The following is a 12,806-nucleotide window of genomic DNA, read 5'->3' as shown; positions in this document are numbered from 1 at the left end:
CTAAAAACTGACCTTAAATTTCTGGAAAGAACATTATACATAATATAATATTTGGTAACTTTTGACTTCTCAGTTTTCAGGTACTTCTTACCTTATCCAAACACAAGACTGCCACATACATTTTATTGAAATGTTTCACCTTCTTAAAACCATGCAAGGGTTCACAAAATTTTAGGAGTTAAGTCCACCAATTCAAAGAAAATTTATTTCCAGTGATCTGGTCTTATAATTATAGGTGTATGGAGTATCTGTGAACCTTGTTTAGTGCAAAGAGTTTATACCTGCAGTCTCAAGATTCATTTTTAATATGGTGAAAAAAATGTTTTGAAAAAAGACAGAGATCAAGCATGGAAAAATCCAAACCAGAAATTTAAGTCTGGTAAAACTATAAGCTACAGGAAGAAGACTTTAATACTGGAAAGCATTAGGCAACTTTATTTCCTTTCTAGCTTGCCTAAAATTATTCTGTCAGAAGCAATTTGCCTATTCTCCTTCAATACATATGCTTTAGGGAAGAAGGAACAATTATTTTATAAAATGCAATAACACCAGACCATATTTCAGGAGGATGTGATTACACTATTTTAGAAGCATTGCAACGCAGTCAGAGACAATTACCTGAAGTCAAATTTGGTCTGCACATTAGTAGTTGTTACTTCTGAAAGAACCTTATGAAAGGTGAAATAGAATGTCAAAACTCCAAGTGATCAAACGTCAGATTTATAACTTTTCCAAGAGAAGAAACTTTATACAATATTCTCTTAACACAATCATTTACCCCTTTTTGCCTTCACCAACCAGTCCTATGAATCATCTCAACCAATCAACTGACCTACCAACCAAGCAATGACCAGCCTTCACTGTGCCTTGTCCTTTTTCATGGTGAGAGAAGACAACAAAGCACTATGGTAATAATATAATAAGTTTTTTTCTGTAATGCTAACAGGGATCAACATACTCAAAGAGCAGTCATTTGACCAGCAACGGAAGAAGAGTACACCTGCCTCATTGTACTAGGCAGGCACCAAATATCTCACAAAATCTCATCAAATATCTCCCAAAAGGAAGAGGCTTGTAACACCATTCCCCTTTGTCATTATTTAAGATTCGGGGGCCCCCTGGTGGTCTAGTGGTTAGGTTGCAGCACTCTCACCACCGCGGCCCGGGTTCGATTCCCAGTCAGGGGACTCCCCCGGGCAGATGGAGCTCGTCAGCCCTGTAAGGCCATCCATCTAAGAGAAGGTCACTCTAAACAAACCTACGTCCTGAGGACCTCGCTGCCACTGTCCAAGCTTGCTCGACCCCGGCAGATGAACCTCAGAATTAAAGGGTGGGCTCAGTTCAGCGCACACTGTGTCTCACCTAAAAAATCCACTGCGCAGGCTCGAAGGGTAACAACCTTTCCCAAATCTTTGTTCGTAAAGACTGGCCATGTTGCTGTTGTTGTTATTCAAGATTCAAAAAGTGCCATAGCAAGATGTGTGGCAGTGCCCATCTAATCTCTTGAGTTGCCCAGCTCCTCTGTCATTTAGGATTCCTGTAAGCCATAGCTCTGAATATTAAGCAAAGTCTTTGCTCTTATTTTGTAACCACTCTTGCCTTGCCCTGGCACAGTGCCATTTAAGCATATTTCTTAGAAACTGTTCCCATTGTCCTAGTCTGGTTTTTTTTCTGAAAATGCTCCTTGAATAAAATGTTTTGGCTTAGAGACAGGTATGTATCTGCTCTTCCTCCGCAGTTACCCCTATTTATAACCCAGGTGTTAGCAGCTGCATTCTTGGAGTCATCAGCCACAGCTACCTTAAATAATCTGCAGGTCTGAAAATATATTGCTTCACTGAATTTGCTGGCAAGGGAAGACTGATGGTAGGGTGGACAGTCAACACAAGTGCTTTATTTCAGACTTGCTCCATTTTACCTGCTAATTCTTCTTTCTTATAACCTGTCTCCAGGGAGGAATAAAATGCAAATCTTTTCTTCAATAGACTGCAGATGACACTGCAATAGGAAAGAAAATTTCCTATTGTGACCAAGTACCATAATTGAATGATCTCTGGAAGTTTATTCATTTATATGAGACAAACTAATAGTTTCATTTAACTTGTAAAAGGCCAATCTAACTGATTAAAAAAAAATTGAAAAATCCAATAACTGGCTTCAGGCCAGCTAAATTTACAACTTCCTTTTACAAAAGCAAGTTCTACGTATACTAAAATTTTAATTAAAACCAAATATGTTTTTTAATATAAGTTAGTGATATAAATTATTTACAACACTTAAAAAAACTGATGGGTTTATAACTTGCTGTTAAGTGATCGTTTGGTGATCCTTCTCCAGGTATATCAGTTCTTTTAAATTGCTGGCTGTTAGCTATAAGTTCTATAAGAGAAATGCTTAAATAGTAGTATAAAAATGTCTGTAATAAAACCAGAAGCTCTGAATTTCATGGTACTTTAATGCTGCCTCTGAAGTAATGGAAAAGCCATTTTCCAGCACTTGCTTCAAAGACTCCACTAATAACATTTTTCACAAAGGACCTATCTTTTTTTTAAATAACTTATTGTGAAGTTATTCTAAAATATTTAAAATCATGCAATTAAATTTGATCGAAACTCCATTTGATGTTTAGCAGATATTGCAAAGAAATAAGGGGGGTTTGCATATATTCATGCTTGTCTGGAATACAGACAGAAGAAAAACAAGTATTATAATAGAAAATGCAGCAAGATTTGTCAGCAGCAATATGCATGTCCTGATAACTCTGCATAGAGGATATAGCCCACTGCCCATCTTATCGCTGCAACTACGTAAGATCCTGTTCACTTTCAGGAGCCAATTAACTAAGGTAAGTTTCATTTTGGAGGCAGCAATGAAGATCATGTTGAATGAATTTTAAAAAAAAATGTAGACTAGAAATATAATTAAAGGGATTCTTCAACACATGCTGACTCTCATTTTTCAAGAGACAGCAATTTCTTTTAATTTCTAGCACTGAATACATAAATTTATTTCAAGACCAACCCATGAGGCTTGAATCTAATCAAGATTTAAAGTCTTTGGGCCTGAGGACTGTGCTCTCTCAAAAATTATTTGATGCGAAATTATTCATGAGCTACCCTAACTGCTTTCAGAGACAAGAGATTCAGACTGTATTCTGTCTTTCAGGAATTTTAACTGAAGCTTAAGGGCCTTTGGATCTTCCTCATTCAACCTACCCAATGCATAAGTAAAGGCACCTTCAAACATACTCTTCCAAATCAAAATTTTTTATCATTGGACATAAAGGATAAAATTGCAGAAGCCTACATTTGCCTGCTTCCTGTCAAGTGAGCTTTCTCCACTTGAGCTTCCAACCATTCAGTCCACAGAGAAATGTTTCTGCTACATAAGAAAGAGGTGCAGCTTTTCTCCTTCTCTGGGGTGCCAGCACATCAGTTCCCTGCATATTTTCAGCTCCTTTAGTCTGAGAGGGTTAAAATGGAAAATTATCCTGAAGTCTCTTGAGGTACTGAAAGGCAAGTTTCCTTTTAATTCCTCTGCTTGTTTATCTGGCAGACTGAACTCCAAACAGTTGCCATATAAACTGGTTGAAAAGACCCCCGAAAAATTAAATCTATTCCAAGAAGAAAATAAACATCGATAAAGCACTACAGAAGTATTTTCTGATTATTTCTAAACTCTGTGTATTTGCTTCAGATGCATTTAGTTTTATTTTTTCCTTCATATAATTCAGTAGCAAAAGTATTAAATGATATGAGCAAGTGTTCTGACTTTTGGCATGCAAAACATTTCTCCTAGTTTCCCCTAAAGTTCAGAAATACTCAAGCATGATATCATTTCTACAGATGTAGTCAATCATATTCATAGTATTTTCAAAAATTATCTCTACCTTTAAATTAATTGAATATGCAATAATATATATTTGTAAAATGTAGATTTATCTATCTATCCATCCATCCATCTATAAATATATTTTCTTAGCCACATTTTCAATGAAGAGGTGAAACACAGGTCATGTTGTCAGTACAAGAGTTACATGAGAAAAGAGCCTCCCAAAATTTTTTATGGAATCTAAAGTCACATGAACTGATTAAAAAAAAAAAAAGTCATAGAATTCATTAGTTTTGCTCACAAGTAGAAAAACTATTGCTATTTTATTTCTTCACGACAAAGCATACTGATGTAATACAATATCTTAATTGTTTTTTACCTGCACAGCCACTAGCAATATTAGCTTCAAGTATACATGAGTTTTTAGCTTTAAAAGTAACACATATATTCCACACAGGATACTGGTCTGAATTACGTAGGCACAGCATGGGTACCTTTGAACTTCGGGCCTTTGAGGGCTGTATTTAGAATATGGATTTGTCTTCCACATGCAATTAACTAAATTCAGATGGCATTCCTGCAAAATTCCTTACTCTCCTGATTAATGAGACATTAAAAACACTGAGCCCATATTTCCAACATTATCAAAGAGGAAAGCAACATATTCCTAAAGTTTTTATCCTTGTAGGCAAATAAAATACTAAGGAATTGACTATGGACAAAAAACAGATTCACATATAGATGTCAGACAGGTACAGCAAGCCAATAGACCTTCAGCTTAACTATATGTTGGAAAAGATAAATTTGAGAACAAGCATTTCTCTGTTTGCAGCCCCAGAACCATTAGAATATCCTTTCTGCCTGGCTATGCTTCCTAAATGTTTAAACTGCTCTGGCAGATCTACAGTTTTCTCACTAATTCAGAGATAGATATTTTGGTGCTACTAAGCTAAAGAGATCTTGCAGTAACCAGAAAGTTTCTTTATCAAAATGCTACTGAGGAGTACCTGACCTTCAAGGGAAAGATCTTTTGCTACATAATAGAAAAAAAACCCCAAACATACAGAAACCCTTTTATTTTAAGGTTGACATTACTAACATATTCTATTTAACATATTACCCTATGACAAGAGGAAAATTCCTTATCATCTAAATGGTCACAGTAATGGTGATGCGTTGTCTGACCATAATGACGTTTTTGAATTGGGCTGAACAACCGCAGTATTTCCTGCAGACAGTGGGTGTTCACATAACTCCATAGGCAGCGGTGCTGATGGCTATTGCAAATACAATCAGTGATGTTCTGGGTTTCCTTACTTTGAGGAAACTTTAAAAGCAAGTGCAATATTAAAGAATATTGACTGTACAAATGTTTTGACATACCATACTAACACTACAATTAGTTCCTTTAAGCCTGAACAGACAGCCTTTAGCTCCAGTCACAGAAAGGTACAGCGTTGTCAAAGCTTGCCCTTGACCTAAGCAGAAGTCACAGACTGAAAGACACAAACGCATGACACAAGAGAAGAAACCAGCCAACAACAGGAGAGCACACTCTGTGCCTCCCCCGGCACCCACTGCCAAAGCCCACTGCTGGCACAGGTATGCCTGGAGATCACAAAAATAATTTCTTCCCAAGGAAGCGAGACTTTTTGACCTTTTCAAGCTACTCATATACTGAAATAACAGTGCAACACCAACCCAAATTAAAGATGCTATTAATATCTCTAAATATGCCACTTATTACTAGAACATGGGAAATGACTCATTTGACTAATAACGCTCCACTGTGGATCAGCTAACTGACAGTATTAGCAGTACTTAAAAAGATTATTAAAATAGCCTGAATGCTTTAACATTTTTACAGCACACAGCAAGCAAAGGAAGAAGAAACTCAAATGGAACATAAACTAATCCAAGGAGAGAAAATACCTGGGAGTAGCAACACATACTAGAATTTATTTTCTCACAAACAGCTCTGTGAGATGTTTTCTCTACACTCACTGCTCTCCAGCACTATCATACTACATTTAGAGCTGCTTTAAAATGTGAGGAAGGACTGAAAATTTCAAATTGTCAAGTTAACAAACACTAGGGATGCTAATGGAAAATTTTTAATATCATAAGGAAACCAATAATTATCAGATTTCTTAGTAAAAGATATTCCATACAAAGTTCACATTATAATAATTGCTATTTTGAGAGAAAGTTTCTGAGCAGAAAATCAGATGTCATACAATACAAATTAATTAATGGAAAATACCAATAGATTTGCCAGTGTTTTCAAATATTTGCTGGAAGCTGTTTATTGACTGAAGATGCATCATTAATGCAACTGCAATTCATCATTAATAATACAAACAAAATAAACCAATCCATCTAGAAATTTAAAGCTTCATGCAATTGATTATTATTTAAGATCACTGGAAATGAAACTTCCTTTAATACAAACACATTTGAAGTAGTCTCTAGATGCATCCTGCATTTTAGCTAATTCTGTGCTATGCATAGAGAAGAAGAATCTATTTTAATGTAGATTTCTATTTTTTTCAACTCTGGTCATCAAATTTATCCTAACTTATGATTTCTTATACCTACTCAAGAGTCATCAGGGTGTCTTGAAAAGAAATTACGATATTACAAAAAAAAAGATACACCCAGAGTTTATGTAACTTTTTTAATCTTTTTTTTTTATATTTAATTTCAGAGAAAAAGCTTTAAAACTTTCAGTACGCACCATCAAAATTTGATTTCTCTTTAAAATAGAAAACGACATGCTCAATATAGACAAATTAAAGTAGGATACAGGCCATTTTGATTTTAAGACTAAACAACTGTCTTCCGTACTGCTTCTCAAGAAGAAAAAACAAAGAACCCAAAACACCATAAATAAAAGCCCCAAACAAAAAAGACCTCCAACCCAAACCGAAGACCCAGCCATCCCCACCAAACCTTCAGTTCTTCTGTCTGACCTAAAGAAAAATAACTTTCCATTACTGTTGAGTGCTCTGTTAACTCAGTCATCATTTGTGGGTAGTCCTACAGTTTTCATTCCTGACAATGACATAAGGCAGATAATAAAATGATGTGTCACATTGGCTGCTAGCTGCATAATATATCTTTAAAATTGACCAGATACTGTTTTACTTGACTATGTATGTGAAATGCAGTTGGATATAATTTACTTCCCCCTGGGGATCTGTAAAGATTACTAACACCCACGATTTTGTTGTGACATTTGTTTCATGTTTGGCTGTCTCTTTGAAAGCTGGAGAGATATTGCAGAAAAAAATAAGAGTCATGTCTTAAGGATGTTGCCATGGTGAATTTAGTGCATATTCACTGTGTGAGAAGACAGAATACTAGAAATACTAGACAAATGAGAATGTTAACTTTCATAGTTGGTTAAACGTTTGTGTTTGACATTGTTGAGGTTCCCAGCTAGGAGTCTGGTTCCAATCTGTAGAAGTGACGTAGGTCCAAACTTCTTAGCTGTGGATCCCTGCAGGTGCTATATTTTGAACCGAACAATAGCGAGAGAAGCACAATCCCAGACATCTTGGATCAGGCAAATAAAACTGTAACCCATTTGCCTCAGTTCTAGACTTCCTACTACTCATAATCCAGTTTTTTTGTGCTTTTTGTGATAAAACTATCTTTAAATGAGGATAATGATATCAATACAATTTCACAGTAGTACTGGTGACAGGTTTATTAACATTTAAATGTTTGGATTGTGTAATGATAATTTAGAATACTCACAAGGATATAAATTGTTTTATTTGAACAGGAATTGAATGACATGCAAAGCAGGTACAGGGACTGTGCACAAAGACTGAACAGGAGAGGGGAAAAGAAGGTTAAATAGAGACCAGGAAGAAAGCCTTCACAACAACACCTCTTAGTTCCTGAAATTTAAATGTGATGACCTTCACAAGGCTACTTGAACACTGTTTTCGTGTATTATATTATATAATCTTGGTTTATTTATGACTTATACAATGTCTATATGCACACATACATTCCCCAACAAACACACCCTCGCGTTAATATTTTGTAGTGCGTATTTTATTATTTCTGTTTCACTTACACCTGGAATACTTTGTTTTATGCATCTGCCACGTACAAGATGAACAGCAGATCACAATGCACTGTACTATCGCAGCACTTAAAGCACATTGTGGTGGTTTGAGCTCCCCCCGGGGGGGCTGGAAGTGGTTGGTCCCAGGTGAGTTTCCGATCAGGGACCAATCGGAGCTGTATTTCGCCCCTGTGAAATTAGCATATTACAACAGCTGGAAGGAAGTTGTTGGCAGTGTGAGAGATTTGGAGCCATGAGGTGAGAGGAGAGAGGCCTGCAGGCCCCTTGCGGGGGGCCAGGCCCTCTCTCCCCTCCCCAGCCGGGCTGCAAGGAACCTGGGACAGTACCGAAACTGAGCCAGGTGCTTGTGGCCAAAGGCTAGGGGGCTTTTCCCCCCCCACTGCCCAGGAGAGGCGGTGGTGTGAACTTGAGAGGCCAGCCAGGGGGTTGGAGCTAACCCATCCCCGGCAGGCAGGCACGGCCTTTGGAGCTGAGCCAGAGACAGGCCGAGGGGTGGTCCAGAGCCAGAGAAGCAGCTGCGATCGTACAGAGCTGGAAGAATTCCAGGCAGAGGAGAGAGACGGAAGCAGTCTCACTGCTACCCTCTCCCCCCCATAATGGCAGGGGAGAGGGTGTGACCTTGAGCTGAGACTGAGCAATGGAGAGATGGGCCGAAGGGCTCGGAAGAGGCCCTACGCGAGGTTTGGGTGGGGGCAGCCAAAAACCGAAGAAGGAATGCGGGGGGAGGAATGCCCCCCTGTGACATGCAGGAGCTGGAGCAGAGAGAAGCCAAACCAAGCAGGCTTTTTCTGGGTAAGGACTTTTGGTGAAAACTATTTGGGGTGTAAAAAACTGAGCAAGACCCAGAAACGCTGCAACCTGGAAAGAGTGAACATCTTACTGTCTGGGAGGAACCTTCACAAACCAGGGAAAAAGAACTCAAAGCTGACTCCCTGGACCTCGTGATGAAGACCTAGTAAAGCAAATGTTCCTTTGCAGTTCAGGAGGAGACCTCAGCAGAAGCCAAGGAGCTGGTGGGGGTGCAAAAGACCCCTTCCCTGATACCCCAATGAAAGAGAGACTAACTACCGTCCTGGAGGGTTATCCCACATCTGAACTGATGTGGGAGGAGCACCAGGGGTGGTAAAGATTGTATTAATACTGTGTATTTATTTGCTTTTTAGTTTCTATAATATTTATCATGTTAGTAATAAATTTTGATATACTTCCCCCCTGCTGAGTTGTGCCTGTCTGAAAACTTCCCTTCTGTGTTGAGGCAAATTGTGGGGAGAGCCTGGAGATTGGATTTTTGGGGTCAAACCTCCACACATGTTTTTATACTACACTGCATTAGGAGTATACAGTGCAGAAGAAGTACAAATTGGTGGAGTATAAGTGTGCCTGTAAGAAGCCTTTCCTGTCACCATTTTCCCTCCTTCAGCTCACCTCAAGCTGATGCTGCCATTGCTGCATTCAGTTTCTCAAAGCAATCCAGACAGGACAGCTTACCACAACATCAGTTTTACTTTAATCTTTGCCTGGCCTATTTGTGATGTGTATAATGTCAAATATGATAAAGCTGATTTTGGAAGGTGCCTCTAGGTGTAACTATAATACAAAAAAAAAAAAAAATCATTTTTTCTCCATTCTTGATGAAGAGAGGTCAGAGTTCTTGATAAATCCATTGGGACTTTGCATATACGAATATCAAATCAATTCCCCTCCTTTACTAAAAAAAAAAAAAAAGATTTTTTTTTTATGTCTTTCCCTTTAACAACAACATCAAAGAACTAAGGAAAACAAATTTTGCATTAGGAGGTTCTGTCGAAAAACATTTCACTTCAAACAAGGCACCACACAGAGCTGACAAGATGAGAGATTTAAATGCTAATTAGCATCAATTTCTTTATTGAATTATAATTTCAAGAAAATGTTGTGTGACCCTCTGATTTAAATACTGTTTTCCCTTCAAACATGTATTTCATTGCCAAAATGGGTTCTTGGATTTATAGGCATGGATCATACATTTTGGAAGTTTGATTCTTACAGATTAGCTCATTTCCACATTCATAACCAAAGGCTGTGAGGACTGTATTAATCGCAGTATGCATATTAAAGAGCAGAACTATTACAGAGTATGCAAGGCACTATCTCTATATCACATTTCTGTGTGAGAAACAACTTCTTTATGCATGCTGAGTGGGCAATACAAGACATACTCGTTACTCTACAAGTCCCACCTGATGGGCAGGCAAATACGCTTCTGGACTCCAAACCTCTCCAAGAAGGCTCTACAGTAATGCTAAAACTGTATATAAGTGGCTTCTCTTTCACACAGTCACCCATTTGCCTCAGTGATCACACAGATGTAGAAATTTGCAAAACCATTACAGGTTAATTCACACCTACCTCATGTAAATCCTCTCTTTTAATATTCATGTGTGAAACATAGATTTCATAGGTGAATGAACTGAAGGAGAAGTGGGAGCTATGAGTGCTTCTTTTTGTACAGCTTTCCCACATGTAACAAGAAAAGAGATTTACACAAGGGAGATGAAAACTGACCTAAACCAATTTCCTGATAGGGGGCCATACACTAAGTGAATGCTGAAGTCTCAATTAATAAGGACTATAAGGTGTGTTGTGACTGAAATACCAAAGCATCAGGACACCCAGAGGACTAGCTTACCTCTTTCCTAATGAGATATCCTTGACAAAGAAGAAATAAGGTGATACAGGCAGTCTATATATAATTTATAAATTCTTGGGACCATTAGGATGTTGACACATATTTGCTTTAAGGAGGAGCGTGTGGGAAAGGGAACTGTAACACATCTCTGTGGGAAGCAGGCTCAGGTGAAGTGGTTATCTGTCGACATTGCTGCCCTGACCCAAGGGCAGGCAGGCTAAGCAAGCTACCTCAGTGGGCACCAAGTTTGTCTAAGCCTTTGTGCAAAGGAGTGCTGAAGTGGTAAATGAAGTCACAATAACAATAGATGAACCAAGCCCCTAAAGAGCATAGGCACAATACAGAAAGTGAAAAACCTGCTTTCTTAGCAGGTGGAGTCCTGTTTAAGTACAGCGTCAAACAAAGGGGGAAAGCAAGTGGGTTTGAAACAGGATTTTGAAGGACCTTGAGGCAACTGAGAAAGCACACTAAAGGGATTCCCACTTTTGTATTTCCTGTGCAAGCTATGAAAAATTTACATTCTAATCCTATGCAACATAAACATATCTATAAATTATACCCTACTATTCAACTCTGAACAGATAAACTGTCAGTACAGAGAATTCAGGGGGCAGAGTACAAGAGCATGTAAATGATTCCAAGGTTAGTCAGAAAGCACAGCTCTCATTAAGGGAAGGCAAGAACCCGTACTCAGCAAGCATGCAAGGAAAGAGAAGCAAAGAAGGAGAATTCTGTCCCTTCATAGGCCAGGAGAAAATTTGGAGCACAACAGTGCAGTAGGTGAAGATCCAAACCAACAAACTAATGGGGTGGAGTTACTACAGGATTGAGAGAATTTCTAAACTTTGAAAGCACAACAGAGTGACTCTGCCAGGAAACAGTAGCAACTGGACTGAGAAATCAAAGGCATAGTTATAACTAGTTTTCAAAACATATACAACCTGTTTTTCTGCAAGAATACTGGGCCAAATTTATATCTCAATGGCTTTCAGGAAATGAAAACTAACAAATACAGCATAAACCAGAAACCAGAATATAAGATCCTTGTTGACCTTCTTGTGTACGAAAGTGAGTATTTAAAGTTTATGGAAGGAAGTAAATGGGGGATTTACTAGGTAAATTTCCAGTGCAGAAAATTAACTTTCAACATAAAACACTTCATATATTTCATATATACTAGGCAGCAAATTCTGAGCTGAATTACACCAGCACACCCTAGTTTGTTTATTCAGAGGCACTAGAATATCTCCCCATATTGATATTCAGAGTAAGATTCATAGTCATGGGGATTGCTGTCCCTTCCCTACTCCACTTGCCTTACCAGTTGGTATTGTTACGTGCTTGATGCTCAACATCTTTTAATCACAGAACGGCTGTTTTCTACCATGTGTAGAAGGTGTGCCTGGCTTTTTAAACTAGTGATCTGCAAAACCAATTAGAACACTGTTTACCAGATCACACAAAATACTCAAATGATACAGCATATCTATGCAAAGCACAGGCCTCAGAGGTAAAAGGATTATTTCAAATTAAACAATCATGATTCTTTCTCTGAAACTTATACAGACACTACTGTGTTGTGTGTTAAAATATTGAAAGCCTAGCTCAGTACTTTGGTTATAATAAGCTTTAGGACATCTCAAGGGATGCATCTGTGACTTGTTTCAAAATATTCAAGTTTTATTTTGCTGAATAATACCATGGTTTTGTCCTCTGTTTTATTAGGGGGCAATGAGAAAAAAAAACAAACCAAAAAACAAGCCAAAGAAAAATTATTTGAATAAGTTAAAGGACAAAAAAAATAGTTAAAGAAACAAGTCAGCTGGCATATTGCCACAGTTATTGCAGAGGACTTGTCCTTCTGAAATGATCATAGATGTCTAGACTTACAAGGAGACCTATTATTAAAAAAAAAAAAAAGACAGGATGTGTTGGTTTAGGCTGAGGGAGAGTTAATTTTCTTCATAGCAGCTTATATGGGGCTGTGCTAGGAAAAACACTGATTTCATTATTGCTGAGCAGGGCTTACAGAGAGTCAAGGCCTTTTCTGCCTCTCACTCCAGCCCACCAGTGAGTGGGCTGGGGGTGCACAAGAATTTTGGAGAGGGCACTGCTGGGATAGCTAGCTGACCAAGACTAACTCAAGGGATATTCTGTACGACATAGAATAGTTTGGGTTGGAAGTGACCTTAAAGTTCATCTTGT

The 12,806-nt window shown here is 38.2% G+C and overlaps 1 protein-coding gene and 1 long non-coding RNA gene across 6 annotated transcripts in view; both read right to left on the bottom strand.

Annotated features, from left to right (window-relative positions):
- The window catches only part of SASH1 (SAM and SH3 domain containing 1), a 542,727-nt gene that overhangs the window by 264,072 nt on the left and 265,849 nt on the right, over window positions 1-12,806 (bottom strand). The gene's annotated exons all lie outside the window — the stretch shown is intronic.
- On the bottom strand, window positions 1,433-11,440 carry LOC135411475 (uncharacterized). The gene is made up of 4 exons (XR_010429168.1): window positions 10,602-11,440; window positions 6,829-6,885; window positions 3,307-3,463; window positions 1,433-1,998 (listed from the first exon to the last, which is right to left on the bottom strand). It is a non-coding gene; the product is annotated as an uncharacterized LOC135411475 (long non-coding RNA).

The sequence above is a fragment of the Pseudopipra pipra genome, chromosome 3, assembly GCF_036250125.1.
Source record: "Pseudopipra pipra isolate bDixPip1 chromosome 3, bDixPip1.hap1, whole genome shotgun sequence".
NCBI lineage: Eukaryota > Metazoa > Chordata > Aves > Passeriformes > Pipridae > Pseudopipra > Pseudopipra pipra.
This window is presented reverse-complemented; position numbering and strand designations above follow the sequence as displayed.